This window comes from Carlito syrichta, unplaced genomic scaffold, assembly GCF_000164805.1.
Source record: "Carlito syrichta isolate Samal-C Ts95f unplaced genomic scaffold, Tarsius_syrichta-2.0.1 Scaffold308100, whole genome shotgun sequence".
NCBI lineage: Eukaryota > Metazoa > Chordata > Mammalia > Primates > Tarsiidae > Carlito > Carlito syrichta.
The window spans coordinates 93,274-113,358 of NW_007252196.1; the positions used below are offsets into that span (position 1 = coordinate 93,274).

A 20,085-nucleotide genomic window follows, 5' to 3' on the forward strand; every position below is an offset into this window, starting at 1 on the left:
CATGGCCACCTGCTGGGCTAAGGTAATCCTTCCGCCTCAGCCTTCCAAGTAGCTGGAAACACAGATGCGCACCACCGTGCCCAGCTGATTTTTTGATTTATTGTAGAAACAAGGTCTCACCGTGTTGCTCAGGCTGATTTTGAACCCCTGAGCTCAGTCAATCCTCTCGCCTCCACCTCCCAAAGTGCTAGGATTACAGACGTGAGCCACCATGCTTGGCCTTGTAAATCTTATCTCACTCAATTCTCTCAGCAAGCCCGTCAGAGAGAAACTGTGATCCTCATTTGACAGAGGAGAAAACTGAGACCTCAAGTGTTTTTCTTACTTGCCCCAGGTCACAATTCTAGGATAGTTGAGCCAGGAGAGATATATATATATATATATATAATTTTTTTGGTGGGGGTTGTTTTTTTTTTAGTTGGAGTCTCACTCCATCGCCCAGGCTAGAGTGCAGTGGCATGCTCACAGTCACCCCAGCGTCGACTTGCTGGTCTCTGACTATCCTTCCATCTCAGCCTTCGAAGTAGCCAGAACTGCAGGCACACGCCACCACGCCCAGCTAATTTTTTTTATTTATTGTAGAGGTGAGGCCTCGCCAAGTTGCCCAGGCTGTTATCAAACCCTACGAGCCCAGGTAATCCCCTCACCTCGGCCTCCCAAAGTGCTGGGATTACAGGCTTCAGCCACCGTGTCCAACTGAGTCAGGCTATTAACACGGGTTGAGCTGGCCAGCCCTGCTACTTAACACTCTCTGTTCCCACCTCTCATGGGCAGTTCCCCGCCAGTGTCACACTTCTCGGATGAGACAGATTTGAGGAAAACTCTTTTCCTAGGACCCTGTAACTCCATGGTAGATCCCAGTTAAGGTCAAACATGTTTGCCTTCCTATCACGAGTCACCTTCATCCTGTCTTCTCAAGTTCCTGATTTACAGGAAACAATGGAAGTTCCCTTTCTCCCTCTCTTTGAAGTACTCTGTTGGCCAAGATTTTTACGGAGACCATGACTCTTTCCCCAGAAAAGGTGGGCCAAAACTTGTCATCTAAAAATCCCAGTTCCCCTAAAATATAAGTGAAATGATGTCCAATCTCTGCTCAAAGCCATCTCACCAACAGCAAGAACCCTAGCCCTTACACTGGCTCTAGGCCCCCTGTGGCTTGCCTTTCTGCCTCCCCTGTCCACTCCAGCTCTGTCTCTTCTTCCCTTTCTTTCTCTCTCCTCCTGCCTCCCTCCTCCCCTCCTCTCTGCCTTTCTCTCCCATTCTTCCCCGCCTTCCTCTCTACTCATCTCTCTCTTTCCTCTCATGTGTCATTTCTCTCTGCTTCTCTGGCTACCTAGAAGCTTTTTCCAGATTCCAGGGACATTTCTGGCTCCTTGCCTTTGCACGTTTCCATCTTCCTCCAGCTATCCAAATGGCTCCTGTACTCCCTTCCTTCAAGTCAACCTTCACACGTCACCTGATCAGAGACGCCTTATGCAATCAACTTTTTAAAACTCTCTGAGCCGGACTCGGTGGCTCAGCCTGTAATCCTGTACCTTTGGGAGGCTGAGGTGAGTGGATTGCCTGAGCCCGCGGGTTCGAGACCCGCCTGGGTAGTGAGACCTCATCTCTACAATAAATTTAAAAAACCAGCCGGGCGTGTAGCACATGCCTGTAATTCCGGCTACTTGGAAGGCGAAGCCCAGCAGGTGGAGGCTGCGGTGGCCGGGAGCAGCCACTGCACTCTAGTCTGGGCGACAGAGTGAGACTCAAACTCAAAAATAAAAAATAAAAATAAATAGATAAATAAAAAACTCTCTGAATCAGAACAGCAATAGTAAGCCAGAGTTCTCAACCTCCCTTGCCCTGCTCTATATTTCCCCATAACCTTTGTCACCATGAATGAGTTTATTTGTTGTGTGCTGTCTGTCTCCACCCTCGTGTCTCCAACAGAGCAGGACCCCGGGGTAGGCTTTGCTCTCTCCAGTGCCTGGCACAAGTAGGTTCCAATACATAGTTGTTGAATGAACTGAATGAGTACTTGCTTTTATAATGTTTCTGCTGGGGAACTATACGTTTCTAACCATGTAAGTTGTCTTAATCCGTGCTCAAAGGGCTCTTTTGTTGTGACCACGAAAGCCCTCTTGAATCGGTGGTTGCCTTGCAGTCGTGAATAGCAGTTACATCTGGTTTGGCCACCATTGTATCCCCAGTCTACAGCCCAGCCCTGGCGTTGAGTAGGTGCTCAGTCAATATTTGCTGGGCGATTGAATAAATCTTCCTCTAGTTCTGGAGTCTGCAGCCCTGGCAAATGTTTGCTCCGCCTCTCACCTTCCTGGCAAGTTCTCTCTTCTTCCTCTGTTCCCTCCAAATGCTTTCTGTTTTCTCAGTTCCTTTCCTTTTCTTCCCTTGGATATACTGTTGGTTCCTTCATGTATTGCATTCCCTGGGCCTAATCCCACCTATTCAAAGAATTACTGTCACAACAAGATTCCAAGAAGCTTATTATGCTAACCATTCATTTGTTTTACAAATGCAAACACCTGTGAAATAGCATCTGCCACATACGTTGTGCTAAGATGGCTTTGAGAAGAAAACCACCAAAAAAGAGAAGCTCCGTTTCTCTGGACTCTTGGATACGCTCCTGCAGACCTGGTCACTTCTTTGCCCTTGTGGAGACTCAAAACTATGTATTGTTTGCCCAGCTGAAGTGGAGGCTCCTTTGAGGTGCAGGTGTGTGGCTCTTCGCCCACTGAGCTAATGTTCTAGCAGTCTCTCCTGATAGGGATGTGTGAGTGTTCGTGTGTGGCCATGCTTCTGTGTGTGTGTGTGTGTGTGTGTGTGTGTGTGTGTGATTTCAGCATGGGAAGCTAGGGGCCTAAGAGATGGCAGAGAAGGAAAAACAAGAGAGTGGAAACTTCTGCGCACCTACCTTTTGTTTACTATAACAGTAATATTCTGACTAATACCAGCATTGAGCAAATAAGTGTACTTGATACTTTAAGAAACATGGAAGTAAGAGTACTACTTACCTAGTGGGACTGTCATCAAACTAAGGACTGTTGAACGACGGGGCTAGAGCCTGTTTAGAACAGCAGGTTCTTCATGGCAAAAACCTCCCGAATCCTGTAATGAGATGTCTGAAAATGATCCTGTACTTATAGTGGGATGTCCGCCTTATTTGCCATTAGGAAGACAGGCAAATTGTCCCTATGCTAAGCTCACCTCACGTCATCAGAGTCCGTGTCTGCCGCTGTTACTTGTCAGCCAACACATGTATGTTCCATTCATGCAGATTGGTCGGAGGAGGCTCCTGGGAGCATTTTTCCCGCCTTTCCAGACAGTTTTGCTCCCTCCCTCCTCTTTGATGGCTGCTGTGACACCCTGATGCCATCTCTCCCATTGCTTTATCAGTCTCTCCGACCATGGGAGGTCAGCAGTGGCCTCAGTTGACCTAAATTCCAGAATGTCTTGATTGTAAAACCCCACAAATTAGTAGCAAATGCCTCATTTTTCACCACCTTCCCTGGGCCCTCGATCATGGGTTGTTTTTTTTTAAACAGCAGAGCCCTTTAGACAAAGGAATTCTGCAGGGAAGAGTGAATAATGTTTTTAAACTATTAGAACTCTTAAGAGTTTGCTCGTGTCAGATTATGTATTAGTGTGTCTAGTTCAATAGCCACCCTGAAGACCAGCAATAATAAACTTAAAAGAAATAAAGATCCCACTCACAAGTATAACACAACCATAAAATACCGAGGATTTACCCCAGAGAAATACTTCAGAACTTTATGGCAAAAGCCATCATCATCATTGTCAGCATCATTTCTGAAGAACAAAAAATAAGATCTAAATAAATGCTAATATATCATCATAAAGATGTCAGTTTTCCCCAAATTAAATTATGAATATGACTCAACCCTAATTGAAATCCCAAGAAGATATTTCATGGGACTTCATAGCTTGATTTGTAAATTTAGGTAAAACAAGAAGAGCAAATCACTTTTGACAAAGAACAAAAAAGGTGTGCCCACCAGAGACCAAGAGGTATCATATAGCAGCAGCTTTTAGATGCTCTGGTTGAAGTATTTGGAAGGCGAAGAGGCCAGACCAGAGACAACCGGGGTCTCCTCTGATGTGGCCCTGGAGGGCTCACTGGCATTAGGGTACACTGCCCCAGCTGAATCTCTTTACCGCTCTCGGCGAAAAGCACTACGGAGACAGGAGAGGCACTTCCTAGAGAATGAGCATCACCTGTGTGAAGGCGCAAGGTCTGCATTCCTGAGGCAGTGAGAGACACCTTCATGGGCAGGACATCACATCGCGGTAAGCACCCTGGGGTGCACACAGCGAGCATGGCAGCTGGCCCAGTGTGAAAACTTGACAGGTGAGCTCAGCTTGCCAGATGCCGAGGGTATCGACATCCTTGTGTGAACGCTGAGTAAGGTCATCACAGAAGTGTTCCTGGAGGCAGTAAGTTTTGAGAACAGATTCTAGAAAGAGATGAGGAGCATGGATAAGCAGAGGAACTGGCTAGCTCAGGGAGACCCCAAACTATGTATCGTTGGCCCAGCCGAAGTGGAGGCTCCTTTGAGGAGCAGACGTGTGCTCTTTGGCCACTGAGCTAATGTTCTAGCAGTCTCTCCTGTCAAGGGGGTGCTAGGGATGTGTGAGTGTTCATGTGTGACCATGCCCATGTGTGTGTGGTTTCAGCACGGGAAGCTAGGGGCCTAAGAGACGGCAGAGAAGGAAGCCAAGAGAGTGGAGTCTTCCGGGCACCTTCTCTGTGCCACACACCTGTTAGTCATCTGTGTAATTCTCTCAGTGATGACTGTGGGAATTCATATGCATGTCTTACCTCTGAGGAAACCGAGGTTCAGAGAGGTGTTTAAACTTGCTCACAGTCACCCAGCTCCTGAGTCTGACTTCAGAGCCTGGACACTTTCCACTACCTAAGACTCACCTATGGCCATACACGCTCATCCTCTAGACAGAACAGAGTCATGCATCTCAGTTCTGTAAAGTCATCCCAATTCTTTAGCAGAGACATTTAACGTTACCTTGAAGCTGACACTACATTTAAACTTTCACTTCCTTGGTGGGTTTTCTCTTTTTCTCACCAAATTCCAAGAGCCTATTTTTTTCCAGCTTCTATTTAAGGGGGGGAAAAAAAGCTTCAAAATGAGCTTTTATAAATTTTCATTTGATCCCAAAAGAAAGTCATTCGTATCTGTTTTATTCCAAAAAATGGAGGTGTCCCTGAAAGGCAGTACTGTAACTTTTCTTTCTATCTTAAGTTGTAGATTAGTTTAAATTAGAAAAAAAAAAAATGCAGCCTCAGACTGGGAAGTGAGCAGGCATCAGGGGTGAAAATCTTCACTGGAGAAAGATAAAATCCAATCTACTGGCCGTAGTTTAATAAGGTGACAGTAGGTATAAATCCCTAGAAAGAGCAGGGCAGGCTGTCAGTGCCTCTCAGAGCAAACACAAGACAAGTTAAATAGCTCCTCTCTTTAGGGAATAGTGAAGCATTAATCTCATATTTGAACATCCAAGGTGGTTGAAATTGAATCTCTTTGTGTTTTACACATTATAAATAAATATAATTTGGGGCATATGGGAATGTGAATGGTCTTACTGAAATAAATATTTTGGGTATGGGAACATCTCTCTCTCTCTCTCTCTCTCTCTCTATATATATATATATAGAGAGAGAGAGAGAGAGAGAGAGAGAGAAGGAGATATCACTCTCGCTCACTCTGTCCCTCATTCTCTCTCTGTCTCTGTCTCTCCCTCTCTCTCTCTCTCCATTAAGAAGTTTTGCTTTGAAGTAAGTCCACAAAGGTATGTTGTCAAAAAATTGATATTGATGGCATTTGAGCTGAAACATAGCTTGAAGAAGAAAAAAGACAATGAAGCATCCATAAAAGTACAGTTTCATTTTTGTCCTCTGGAACTTATGCTCAAAAGGAGCTCCTTCAGAAGGAGGGGCTCAAAATTCCCTGAGATTGAAAAGCAACGGTCACAGATACAATTACATGAGGACCAAAGCATGGGGGCAATCACTGAACGTGAAAAAGACTGCCCATTCAAAATGTCTATTGATATAGAAATATGATCAGTGATATGAGACCATGCAAAGCTCTTTTCTCCCCAGCGAAAGGTATTTAATCTAAAGAAGGCTCTGCTTGTTTAATAAATAGCAGGGCCTCATTTAATGGGGTGAGGTGGAATGACTTGCATTCAGCAATGAGATCGTTTTCTCTTGGACTAGTGTGGGCTCTCTATCTGTAATTTGCACTGTGCTATGTAAACACTCATTTCTGCGTGCTGATCATATTATAAACACAATCCTCAAGTGGCTGTCAGTGTCCATTTCTCTCCTGACCTCTCATTATCTGATCCACCAATATGGCTTCTTTATTCAGCCATTAAAAAGAATTCCCTTGTGAGAGTATTCCCTGAGCCCATGGGTTCGAGACCAGCCTGGACAACTTGGCAAGACTTCATCTCTACAATAAATCAAAAAAATTAGCCGAGTGCGGTAGTGCATGGCTGTAGTTCTGACTACTTGGAAAGCTGAGATGGAAGGATCGCCAGAGCCCAGTGGATTGACTCTGGGGTGACCGTGAGCGTGCCACTGTACTCCAGCCTGGGCGATGGAATGAGACTCCAACTCAAAAAAAAAGAATTCCCTCACCCACGCCTTTATAGATTATCTCAGGCTCAAATGAGACTATTTATACACATGTGCACGCACACACGTTTGTAAAGAGTCAAGCAGCACTGTTGCTTACATAAACCTTACAGATTGTTATCGTGTGTGTGTGTGTGTGTGTGTGTGTGTTCAGATATTCACTCATTCATTCGCAAAACACATTCCTATTGCAAGTTGACAGGAGTGAGAGCCCCACTGGGAACCTTTTCCCTCACAAGCCCCCACTGTAGACAAGTCCCTGGGGGAGAATTATCCAAGTGCTTGCCCCACACTGGTTAACTAACTCCCTGAAAACCAGTGTAAATGCTGTTGTTGAACCTGACCTTTGGATATGCAGCGGCAGTGACCGACACAGCTGCCTCCCACTTTAACTTCCCAGGGGGCAATGCATAAGCCCAAAGAACTTTCAGAGTGAATCGCTCTCATTTCAAAAAACTATTTGTAATGAAAATTCTGCTCTTCCATTTTTGAAAAAAAAAAACTATTATCCCGTCATTCCTTCTTTTTTTCCATACACTACCTTTCTGCAAATAATGCAATAGGTCCTGCAAAGTTTCCTAGCTGGAAAAAAAATTATGAATTCTTTTCTTGACCTCAGGAAATTGCAAATTATTTTTCTTGGCCCCCATCTCCTCGATGCTAGCGAGGATTGGAACGTGAAGAACTGATCTATGAGCTCTAAGGTAACATCAACCAATGTGCCCATTTAAATAAGCTCTTTCTCCCCTGCTTGGTGTGTTCGGGTGGCCTCTTCCCATCAGATTCTTGGAAGGAATGGCTTAGTTATTTGTTGAACAGACACACTGTGGAACCAGCCACTTTGGTTTGAAGGCTAGCTCTGCCACTTCCTAGCTGTGTGACCTTGGGCAAGTTATTTAACTTCTAATTAAGTTTTCTCTTTTGTAAAACAGGGAAGATAATAGTACCTGTCTCTTAGGGCTATTAGTATATTCAAGGGAGGGCTATTCTTAGAGCACACAGAACAGTGCCTGCCACATGTGAGTTCTGTGGAGGTATTTGCCAAATAAATGGCTTTTCGTTATGCTTTTACTTTTTTCTTGCAACCATAAAATTTTTAGACAGGTTTTGGTGGTTCAGTGACAAGTCATTAAACACAAAAGAGACCATTTTAACACGTGCCCTATCTTTGGGTCCTGGCATACCTATTCGTAAGGTAGCATAGGAACCGATTTCCTATCAGTGGGCTTCTAGGAGAGCAAAAGTTATCCTGAAGCTGTATAATTATAGTTTCTATATTACAGAGTTCTGTTCTTTGTACAATGAAAAGGAAATTATGCGACATTCTACTTAATTCATTTTCTTCCAGTGGGCCAGATTTCATCTGGAGTCCATAGCTATTGAGCAGACTAAAAAAATGAATCTTCCCAACATATAGGTAAAAATTTGAAAATGTAGCCGGGCGCAATGGTTCATGCCTTGTAATCCCAGCATTTTGGGAGGCCGAGTCAGGAGGATCGCTTGAGTCCCACTTGAGACCAGCCTGGGCAACATAGCGAGACCTATTCCTACAAAAAAAAATAAAAAAAATCAGCCAGGCGCTCAAGAAGCTGAGACAGGAGGATCGCCTGAGCCCAGGAAGTCAAGGCTGCCGTGAGCCGTGATCGTGCCACCACACACATCCAGCTTGGATGACAGAGTGAGACTCTGACTCAGAAAAAAAATAAAAATAAAAATCTGAAAATGCAACTACTCTATGAAAGGTTTTAATTCTAATCCTGAATTTTCCCCACATCTTTAAAATGGAAATAAATATATTTAAAAAGTATATATTTTAATTCCGTTGGAACATCGTTAGGCCATATTTGAATACTTGGGAGTTAAAAGATAATGGCGGGCCCTACCTCCCCCTACATCAGTAGATTTCTGGTTCACTGCAGGCACTTGCTGTTTAATCCAAGGTGTATACCTGACTACAGTACTTGTGAAACATATCTTAATCTTCTACCCTTTCTCTACATCCTGGATTTCAAACTCATTTATACAGTCCTAACACTTATATAGTATACTATTTAAGTAGCAGTAACAGTAAATGGATTTACACTTAAAACAGATGAAACTTAGACAATCAAACTTAGAGGATTGTGGGAACATTCTTTTAACTTTAAAATCATTCCTGTGTGATCTTCATAATTTTGAGCGATTGTTTCTATTGTAATAAGGATCCAAATATTAGTAAAGTGGCACCCTGAACAATACTGCAATGTAGATTATAAAATTACAAGGATAGTTTTTATGAGTGAATTACTTCCACATCAGTGGCATTAATTCCCTGTCTTCTGGTCTTTCTTTCCCCTTAATTTCTGTTCTCAAATTGTCTTGCCTTCTCATACTTCTCTCTTATCCCTTGTCTTATTTCTTCCCCTTGGATGTCTGAAGTTTTTTTCTGTTTTGTTTTGTTTTTAATTTTATTGGTTTTCCTCTCCTCCTCTTGGACACTTTTCTTGTCTGCTTCACTAATATTGTCTGATGCTTTATGCACCAGAGGATAGAAACTCAGCTATGCTGACCCAATGCCTGGCTATAATTTAGCACTGATTCTTTTTGCCTAGCAGAAACCACTGAATCCAGTCAGCCCACAAGATGGAATCCAGGAGCATATCCAAATTGTTCTCTAGCCAGCATGCAGCATCTATTTCATGCACCAGTATTTTCCTTCTCTATTTTTAAGATATGGTCGCCATTTTGTCTTTTGTGTGCTGACACTCACCTGATGGCACCTTTGCGTGATGTAAATCCTCTTGATTTACAAGAGCAATGAAAGGGATTCCAAGAGTCAAGACCATACATTTTCCCATAGAGATACTGAAGACAGAATAGTTGAAGCTGTGGAGTTAGAACACTAAAATGGAAAGAACCATGGTGTCAGAATCTGAGGAAGATTAACAGAGCAGTTTAAATAGAGATTTAATTCAATTCAGCAGCATTTGTTGAACACCTACAAGAGTGCCAGGAACTCCGCTGGGTGCTGGAATTAACAAAATGAGTTCAATGATTCCTTGCCCTGAAGTGTAGAAAGCAAATAGGTTAAGGTGCCTTTGATGAGCACAACAGAAGTATAGACTTGGAACAGACACAGGAAGAAAGCAGCTTACTCTAGGGGTAGGGGCATTCAGGAATGCTGCCTGGAGAAGGGAACCTCAACTGGGCTCTGAAGGATTCAGTAAATTAGACATAGTGCAATTCCAACACAATATGACAGCATGTGCAGAACTTAGAGGTGTTGCATTTTCACTTTTGTGTTTGGAAATGATTACCCTAATAACAATGTGAGAGAGAGATTGAAAGGTGATGGGAGTAGACAGGGAGTAAGAAAGACTAGGAAAGAAGAGTTCAAAATAAGACTGTGGCAGTAGCCTTGGCAAGGCCTCAGACGAAGGCAGAAGCATTGGGAATGAAGCAAAAAAGACAGAGCTGAGGACATTTAGGGCTAGAATTAATTGGGCTTGGGACTGGTTGGATTGTGAATGTGACTTACAGAAGCAGCAGCATCACCTTAGCATGGCCCTTCTCTCCTCGTCCTCTCATGATTTTAGTCACAGGTAGTATAACCCAGCTTAAGCCTCTATGAATAAAAGGGGCCTATCCATACACACCGCCATGTAAATCCTTTAGGGAAAAAAGTAAAGGAAGTAAATGGAATATTTTGTCATTTTTAAGACTAGGTCATAAATATATTTGTAATCCTCACCCCAGACTTGATACGAGTTGATCAGAAAGTACCTTCTGCTTGATTTTGTAAGCATTATCTTCCACTTTATAAAGATGCAAAAAATGTACACAAGATGTTAGAAGACGTCATGACTGAAAACGTTAGCTTCCTAAGTCCCACCTACCCCCCAACACTTCTTAAGAACGTGTTTTAGAAACTTGCTATTAAGCAACTTTGGATGGACTTACAGACTATAATACTGAGTAATCTATCACAGAAACAAAGACCCAAGTATCACATGCTCTCACTTATAAGTGGACCTTGAACAATCGTCATAATACTTTAAGAAAGGGATTGACAGTAGTGGGAAACTCCCAGGGGGGGGCAGGATTGACAGTAGTGGGAAACTGCCAGGGATAGGGACACACCTCACCAACGGGGATATCTGCATAACGAACATTTGTATACCTAACCCTGAATTGTACTCCACATCTTTAAAATAAAATTTAAAAATTTTTAAGAAAGAAACTTCCTATTAAAGAGTTCTAACAGACTTTCTGAAATAAGTGAATTCCAAATGTTACATGGATGATTGTAGATAGATTATGTTCCTTGCGATTCAACCCCTATTTTTTTCACTATCTTCAAGTATATTATTTTCTCCCATTAAACTCCAGCTGAAAAAGAAGAGACCAAAAAAAATGTTGACTGTGCAGCTAGAACTCTGAATTGATGCTCTTGGAGGCAATAATAATGATAACAGCAGGAACAATTCACATGTGTTGAATACTTGCACATTGCCAGACTCTGTGCTAAGCATTTTACATAGAATAACTCATTTATTTTCCACGTTCATCCTATAAGAAAGAAAGGTTTATTATAGCCATTTTACAGATAAGGACACTGAAGTTTAGAGTCATTAAACAATTTGCCCAAGAACACACGAGTTGCAATTGAGGGAGCCAAGTGCAAATTCAGGGTTGCTGGATCCCAGAACCCACTTTATTTTACACGCTCTGGATCATCAAGCAAGAAAAACGGGGCCTGGGTGTGCTGTTCTGCTGCCTTCATTTGGGTTGGGCAGGAAAGGGAGAGAGTACAGGATAGAAGGAGCAGGTTTCTGGAAGTAATCCTTAAAGAAAAACAGTGAGCCACCTAAACAAGAGAAAACGGGCTCTTGTCCAGGGCAATACCGCTTCCCTGGACTCCAGCGGGAGTCCTTTTTGAGATTTCCTCTGAATAACTAAAACTTAAAGATCATTAGATTATCTATTTTCCTGAGTTCCACATTCTTTAAATAACACCAACAGTCCCAATGTTTGTATAATCTGATGTCAGATTATACAAAGGAATATGATGTTCATAGATTTCCTTTGGCATGACATAATTGGTTGTTATTTTTGTCCTCCTTCCTTTTTCTGTTTATTCTTCAGCATAAACTTGTAAAAAGAATGCTAGGAATAACATTCTAGTCCTGGGTGGTCACTTATTCTGACTTATTATGTTTGTCTGGACAACTCATCATTCACTGGACTTTGAATCATAGAATGATGGTTCCTCCATAGACAGCACTTCCACTGTGCCAGGCCTAGCACAAGGCCCCTTACAACAACAGAATAAGGGAAGTACTAGATTTAGCCCATTTGACAGATGAAGAAGCTAATGCTAGAAAGATCGTCTTACTGCAAAATCACACAGCTAATAAGAAACAAAGTCTGGATTAGAACGCATATCTACTGGTTCCAAAATTTTGGCAGTGCCACCAGATCTCTTTGTTCTGCATTGCAGTGATAAGGTCTTTTGATGCCAAGTTCACTCTGATTTTGTGACAATCAGAAGAATGCTATCTATGGAAGCTTCCTGATTAATTGGAAGAAAAACCAACTGATATTTGAATGTCATAATAATATCTACCATATAGTAAGCAAATATGATCAAATATGTGTTAAATACCTGGAATTCTTGCCACAATTCTACAAGACAACTGTTATGATTATCATTTACATAAGTGTGAGAACTAAGTCTCAAAATGATGAAATAACTTGCCCAAGGTCTCATGGCTAGTAAGTGGCAGACTCCGTTGTCAAGTCAGGTCGGTATGGCTCCAAATGGTACATGTAACCCTCATGCTGTATCAGTACTTGTTTGTGTCCCTGACTTTGGGAAAAAGGAAAAACATTCTAACAAAGTGCCAGGGTTTTAAATTATATTTTAAAAGATTGTCATTGAGATTTTTAATGACCCAGTTAAAAAGATGCTCGTAAAAGGCAGGACATCTTTTTAACCAGACTGTTCGGGGTTGATTCTCTTGTCTAGGTTGCTCATTGTTTTTCTTTAAGGGTCCTCTCCAGGAACCTGCCCAGGAACCTGCTTCTTCTATCCTGTACTCTCCTCCTTCCCTGCCCACCCCCAAAAGAAGGCAGCAGAACAGTACATCCAGGTCTCTCTTTTCTTGCTTGATCATCCAGAGCATGTAAAATAAGGTGAAATATGCCCTGAGTCAGCTCCTCACAGGACAGAAATCAGTAACTGCTGATATTGCTAAGCAACACCACAGAGGAGCTAGGCTGCAAATTAGGTGACAAATTTATAAGAAGTTAGAGAATCTGGGGACTCGCTTGGGCATTTCATTATGAACCATCTGGATGATCCACAGTAATGACCACGCATTATTGTTCACTGTTCGAGGAAGATAATTCCCACATAATTATACCACCACCTCCTTCTGTGATCCTAACCTACCTTTCAGAACTTTCCACCATAGTTTCCACAATCCAGACATGCCCCTGTGAGGTCATTGGGAACAGTTCCACCAAATAGGCAACTTCCTCTCCTCCCCCAAATAAAACTTAAAACAAGCAAACAAAAATCAGTCTCTTGGCTTTTGTGATGCAGAACTGGCTGGGCAGGATTCTAACTTAAGGAGTGAACTAGTCATGGGATCATCACACTCAGTGACAGGAGCTCCGCCATGCTGCTCTCAGAGGAGACTGGAGTACAACCGCAGTCTGATTCTAAGCCAGAGATGAACAGGCAGTGCTACCACCGCCAGGTGAGAGATGTAAACTTCAAGGGAGATAAGGAAGTGAGCCAGAGTCCTTGACCTTCTGAAGACGGATTGCCTGGCAAGGATCTCTCCACTTCCAATAGCCCCTGCATGAAAGGGCTAGTTCCATTCGTTTCTTCACCTATTAGTAGAAAATTGGACTGGAAGTCTTATTTTAAACCAAGAGTTACAAATTGATGAACCAAATAGAATGAGTTAGCAACATTTAAAAATCAAGAGATTTTTACATAAAAATCCAGATATCTGGCTTCCATTGAATTATCAGAAGACCTGTCAACACTGCACCTGCCAAAAAATTAAAATTAAAATTAAAAAATTAAAAAAAAAAAAACAATCACACCACAGAAGGTTTTTCTGTCCTATGAAACAAAGATTTTAGGTTTTATCAAGAGAATTCTTGTATTGTTATTAGGTTATTGGCTATTAGAAAAACTAAATTTTAAAAGGGTTAAAAAATTTTTTAGGTTAAAATTTCTATACCGTTCTCAATTCTTTTGATGATAACTCTGATTAAATGCATAACTATTTAAAAAAAATTGCACCTGCCTACCTTTCTCCATGAAGGCCACACCCTTTCTTGGACATGTACTCTGAAGTTTTTCATAATCTTCACCTCTATTATTCTTCCCAGCCCACTTTATGCACCTAAATTCCTGGCCGCTGTAGTTCGTTGATGCCTTGTCAGGATGCCTGTTATGCTCTAGAAACTGGGCCAGATGCTAGGGAACTTTCTGACCTATGATTTGACCACAAATGTGGCATCGATATTTGGGGTGCTGGTTCCTCTGAATGGTATCCACAAGGATGTACACATGGAGAAAGAAGAGACAGAAATGGCCGTGATAACAAGCCACTGCATCTGAGTTTGTAGGGAACTTGAAAAGGGAAAGTGAGGACTCCATGAAGGGGCTGGATTCAGAGGGCATAAAAATTAGGTGGTAACTGTAGGGGCATGTGGAGGAGGTATAAATCCTACTTGAAATGCCACAGCTGATGGAGGATCTCTGTCTTAGTCTGTTATGTGCTGCTATAACGAAATACCTAAAACTGGGTAATTTATAAAGAACGAAAATATGTTTCTTTCAATTCTGGGGGCTGGGAAATCCAAGATCAAGGCACAGGTAGATTCAGTGTCTGGTAAGAACCCAGTCTTTCTTCCAAGATGTTGTCTTGAGCACAACATCCTCTGAGGCCAGGGGGAAAACACTGTGTCCTCACATGACAGAGGAGAGAGAACCCACTCCTACAAGACCTTTTTATAGTGGCATTGATCCATTCGCGAGGGCTCCCAAAAGGTCCCACCTGCCGACACAGTTGCATTGGGAATTATAGTTTTAATATATACTCTTGGGGGGACACAGTCAAACCATAATAATTACCCACAAGTTCAGCCCTTTATTTTCATTTGCAAAGTTCTTGTCTTGCTTCCAAAAGCCTAAGCAAGAAGTTTTAATTTCATGGGACAAAAAAAAAGTACTCATTAGCATAGATCTGGAAGATTGAGATATGAAAAAACTCTATAGGGCAAAATTATCTCTGTTAACACCTCATGTATGATATATATATGTGTACCACATGTTGACTTCTGCTGTCCCCAGGAAAATGTATACACATCTAAGAGCTTCTTAGGGAAGTTTAGCACGTGAACATCAATCCTCCACAGAGCGTTAAGCAGAACTTCTGCAATGAGTCAGTACTTTGAAAGCTTTTTTGAGTGAGATTTAGAATTAGAAAGTTAAAATATTCCTTCCATTCTGACTTGAGTAAGAAGAGAGGATTTGTGGTTGTTTCCTCATTTAACCTTCATCTCTTCAGTTTTTTTTTAAGTTACCAAAAAAATTACTTGCGTTGGCATGAACATTTGCTATAAAAGAATAATGACCAAAGAAAGCCTTTTAATGGAAAGCCATTAATTTTGGTAGTACATACAGGCTTTTTTGAGATGAAATCAAGGCTTAAAATTGGTCTAGATGAGAAGACATTTTTTAACTCAGAATTTATGTTTATTTTGATATAAATTTTTTATGCCTAGAAACCAGAGAAAAAGGATAGTGGTGCCATTTTAACCCAGTCCCAGCAAGAAACTTAAAAATGATATACATATACAAATATAAGTGTAAGGTTTGCAACCTTCAGGCGACTCATTTACAAAGTTTCAAAACAAACACTTGTACCAGATAATGAACATAAATGTACAGATTTATTATAAAAATAAAAATTTTTACCTTCAGGCTAAAATGTTAATATTGCAAAACATGGTTCTGGAACTTAGCCAAGACAGCCTTTGAAATTTTTTCTGTTGACAGCCTTCCTTGTGTTTAAGGTATGAAGTGTAGAGAGTTTTGTTGACTTGCACGTGTCAAGTGTAAATCGATGCCTACCTACAGAGCTAATTGGGGTTTAATTAGGATTTAACTACCTTGTGTTTGGCTGATGTTCGTGGTAGACCTTAGGCAGACAATGAAGAGAGGTACCAGTTATTAAAGTTGCTTGAACCACCCCAGTGCAAAGTGCTTTATAGACGTGTCTCAACTGATCCTCCAAAAATTCTCCTGTGAAGAGGCGTATAGCTCCTCTCCCCATCTTACAGAACAAAGGGACTGAGACTCAGAGAGGGCCACTCAGTTCATAAGTAGTAGAGCCAAGCTTTGAATTCGCTATCTTCACCTGGATAGTGATATCGGATATCAACAGTCAAGAAGCCTCAGATCTCAGTGCCAGCCTTCCTGACTTCAGCAGGTCCAGGGAGGTTCGACAAACCAAAACAGCCTGGACGTCATTGTCACTTGGAAGCAGGAATTTGTGCATGGAATGACGAAGAGGTATTTATTTATTTGTTTTACTTATTTAATTATTTGTTTGTTTATTTATTTATGAGCAGGGATCTCACTCTATCACCCAGGCTGGAGTGCAATGGCATGATCGTGGCTCACAGCAGCCTCGACCTCTGAGCTCAGGCGCTCCTTCTGCCTCAGCCTCCTGAGTAGCTAAGACTACAGGTGTGTGCCACCACACTCAGCTGATGTTTCTATTGTTTTGTAGAGATGAATCTCACTATGTTGCCCAGGCTGGTCTTGAACCCCAGGCTCAAGTGATCCTTCACCTTGGCCTCTCAAAGTGCTGGGATTACAAGTGTGAGCCACCGTGCCCCTCCAGAATGTCTTGTTGTTGAACAAATACCTATTTAAAACCTCTATAAGTAGTGCTGAATTTATTTAACCATACCAAGTTCTCTAACTGCCCTGCTTCATGTCCCATGGGCTCTCCTTCACTCTTCTTGGTGGTTCTTACAATAGTGATAGCTTCCCATTATTGATTGTTTAGTGTGTATCCTCATATCACTACCCTTCACTACCATCTTATGGGGTAGATACAATTACCATGCACCTTTATAGTTGCGGCTCAGAGAGGTGAAGCAACTTGCTCAAAGTCACACAGCTAAAAAGTGGCAGATCTTGAGTGCAAACCTACACCCTGACTTCAAAACCTATATTCTTTCCTTCCATAAACTACTGAAAATAATCCTTTCACAGGTATAATGCAATCCAGCATTTATGCTTCCCTCCTTGGTAGGTATTAGATAACTTGACTAAGAAAGTACTATTTGTTTTGAGCAAACCTCAATTTTTAGGTCTTTACACAAGTCAAACCAACACCAAAAATAAAATTTGCCCTTTTATTGAAAAAAGTTATACATTATTTTTTCCCATTAACTAACAGTTAAATAATAAATGCTTGCTCTCATTGACTTTGCTACCTCTATTTATCACTCCAATAAAATAAACTCAGTGTAGATGCCTCTACTGATTTTCAGTTTTACACGTCAGAATTTTGAGACCTCAAATGTGAAAAGTCATTTTTCTGCTGTTCCCACTTTGGGGATTTGCAGGAAAAGGGCTGAGAACACCAAAGGCCTCAAAAGTAAAGCTGAGAAAGAGAATGTCTGGAAGGAGAAATCTGTGTCCATGTACTTCTCAAGAAAAGAGGAAATTAGGAGCCCCAAAACTAGTTCTTATTCTTGGGGGGTTCTTTTGTTTGTTTGTTTGTTTTTAGGGCTGAAGACAAGACCCTTACTTTAATTTTGCCAATTATGATATATGAACACAAATTTGGAGGTACAAGGTACCTTAAAGCTGGGTAGTGATATTGATGGCAAGATCGAAAGGAAGTGAAAGAAGGAATATTGAAAGGTTTAATTCTGCTAGAGCCCCAGGGACTTGGACACCTGTGACCACGGCTGTCCAAATGACATGCAAGCAAGTGTGGTTCCCATGACGGACAGCATTCAAATTGGATTACAGGCTCCTCACAAACACTAACCACTGGGTTCTAGAATTTCTTTCTCAGTCTGTGTGGTCTTCATAGAGAAATGTTATGGAGAAGAGGTACCATAGGGTACCCAGCATGACATTCACAGGTGGCTCATGGCCTCTTAATACTAACTACCTCTTGCCGAGTTACTACAGTGAATCCCGCTGGATGGTGTTGACCAGTAGACTCTTGAACTCCCTTACTTCCTCCCTCCTATACCAAAAAAAACCCTAATCTTGGATTAGCCCCAGTTTGCATCCTAATCCAGTCATGTTAAAGGAGCTTGGTTATTCACTACAGGGAGTGTGCCGATCGGAAGCCATGCTCCTGTGCAGGTGAGTGTTCATTCGTGCCTCCCAGGTCCTCTCAGCCAGGTTGGATCTGGCCAAAGGCCTTCGACAGGGGTGAAAGCCACTTTCCACGAGGTGTCATGGGCTGTAGGACCCCAGCCAGGTGCATGATGAGCTCTGTGTGCATGTTGCGTTTGTCCTAGCTGCATGTCACATTCCTTCTCCTGCAACTCCTGAGCTCTGGTTCAGGGAGGAGGGCCACCTGGCTCCTGGAGCTGCTCACCCGCTCCCCACCCCGCACCCCCAACCCAGGATGCTTCTGCAGAGTTCTCCATCTCACCACCCCTTGGCTGTCGATGTGAAAGACTGTATTCTGGCAGGCTGGTTTTCTTCTCCATTCTCTTCTGCCCTTTCTTCAGTAAGATGCTAACATAGTTCTTCTTGCTTGGGCGGATATCATTCCCTTCCATTCCTTCCTCACTGGGCCTTGAGTTGCCATGTCACTGGCTCTTGCTCAGCTTTCCACTACTCTTCTTCTTTCTCTTCTCCCACCGCCGGCCCTATTTTTGGCGTGTTCTGCCTAGTTCTTGTCCCTCTGTCCTATTCCCCATCCAAAAAAGCAGCTAAGAGACGATCTAGTCACCGCCACAGTGGCAAGAATGTGTGAGCTTTGTCGAACACCCACCGTTCCAATTTCAGCTATGTAAAAATAAAGCGATAGCTGAACCATGTGACTGTGTTTATTTATCTATACTTGCTTCCCCAAGAGATGAGGTGAAGAATAACATCATCTGCCAGAAGCAGATGTTTGACGTTTGAGAATGACACATGGAAACAGGTGTGTGCACGCAGAGAGGCTTGCACCTAGAAAGACAGAGTCATCAAAACGTAATGGTGTAGCTTCCCCATCAAGAGTGTGGTGTACATCCAACTTTGCAAACACGGAGACTCTCGCATTCTGCTTCCTGAGCAAATTCTAGACAATACCAGCTGCTTATTCTGCTGCTCACCTCAGGGAAGGAAGAGAAATCACAAAACAGTTGACTGACATGATTTATCAATTCACTGCACGATTCCTCACATACACAATCGTACACATTATGTGTGAAGCCACTATGAACATGTGTTTGATGCTTATGAAGGTGTTCAGATCATTTAAGAATTTCAAACTTGTGCAATATCAAAAATATGATAGAACATGATTCTTAAAATACCAGAAAAAAATATATTCTATGGATGGCAATCCCCATAAGTCATTAAAAAAAAAAGTCTTGCTATTTGCATAAAATTCAATTTCTTATTGAAGCATCTTTTTAAATGTATCTGTCAAAAGCCATACTGGCATGTTTTTGCAGAAACACCAAAGATGAGGTGATTTTCCTCCCCCAAGACAGAATTTTGTACTGGTGTATTAAAACAGTTTTAGGTGTAAAAAAAAAAAAAGTCTAGGCACGTGGAAAAATATATAAAGAATGTATAATATACATATAAAATACAGGAATATTTCTTATTGCATTTTAAGTCAGAGTCTTCATCACTCACACAAACCCATCCGTTTTAAGTTGACTCATGCAAGGATTCCCAGCGGCCACCCAAGTTCATGGGAGCATGCTGCAGCATCACAGGGATCTCTCCTGAGTCTCATTAATTTCTTGAAGTTTATTGGGAGAGTGTTGTCATGACCAGGAAAAATATTTTTAACCTGCTCACAATGTTGCTTCAAACAATCTGGGATTTTTCAGACAAACAAGAATAAAAATTTCTATTTTGAAACTGAAGTAAGAAAGCAGGAATGGTGTATCCCCACCTGCTCTCGCCCATTCCGCCAGGGGTTTCCATTGCAGGGGCGTCTACAGGCAGAGGAAGAGCCTCTGGTCCTTCCCCTGCACCCTGCTGTTTGTTCAGCCTCAGCAGGGGCCTTGGTCCGCAAGTGGGAGTCGTGGCAGTTCTGTCACCTGTCTGAGCCAGGTGGTCCTCCCCTGGAAACATGCTTCCCTCTTCCTGCCGAGCACACCGTGCCTTCTGCAGCTCTTCCCAGCTGGCTGTCCAG

General features: G+C 42.2%; 1 protein-coding gene across 1 annotated transcript in view; it reads left to right on the plus strand.

Annotated features, from left to right (window-relative positions):
- Nucleotides 1-20,085, plus strand: part of LOC103267301 (sodium/potassium/calcium exchanger 2-like) — a 107,392-nt gene that overhangs the window by 15,824 nt on the left and 71,483 nt on the right. The gene's annotated exons all lie outside the window — the stretch shown is intronic.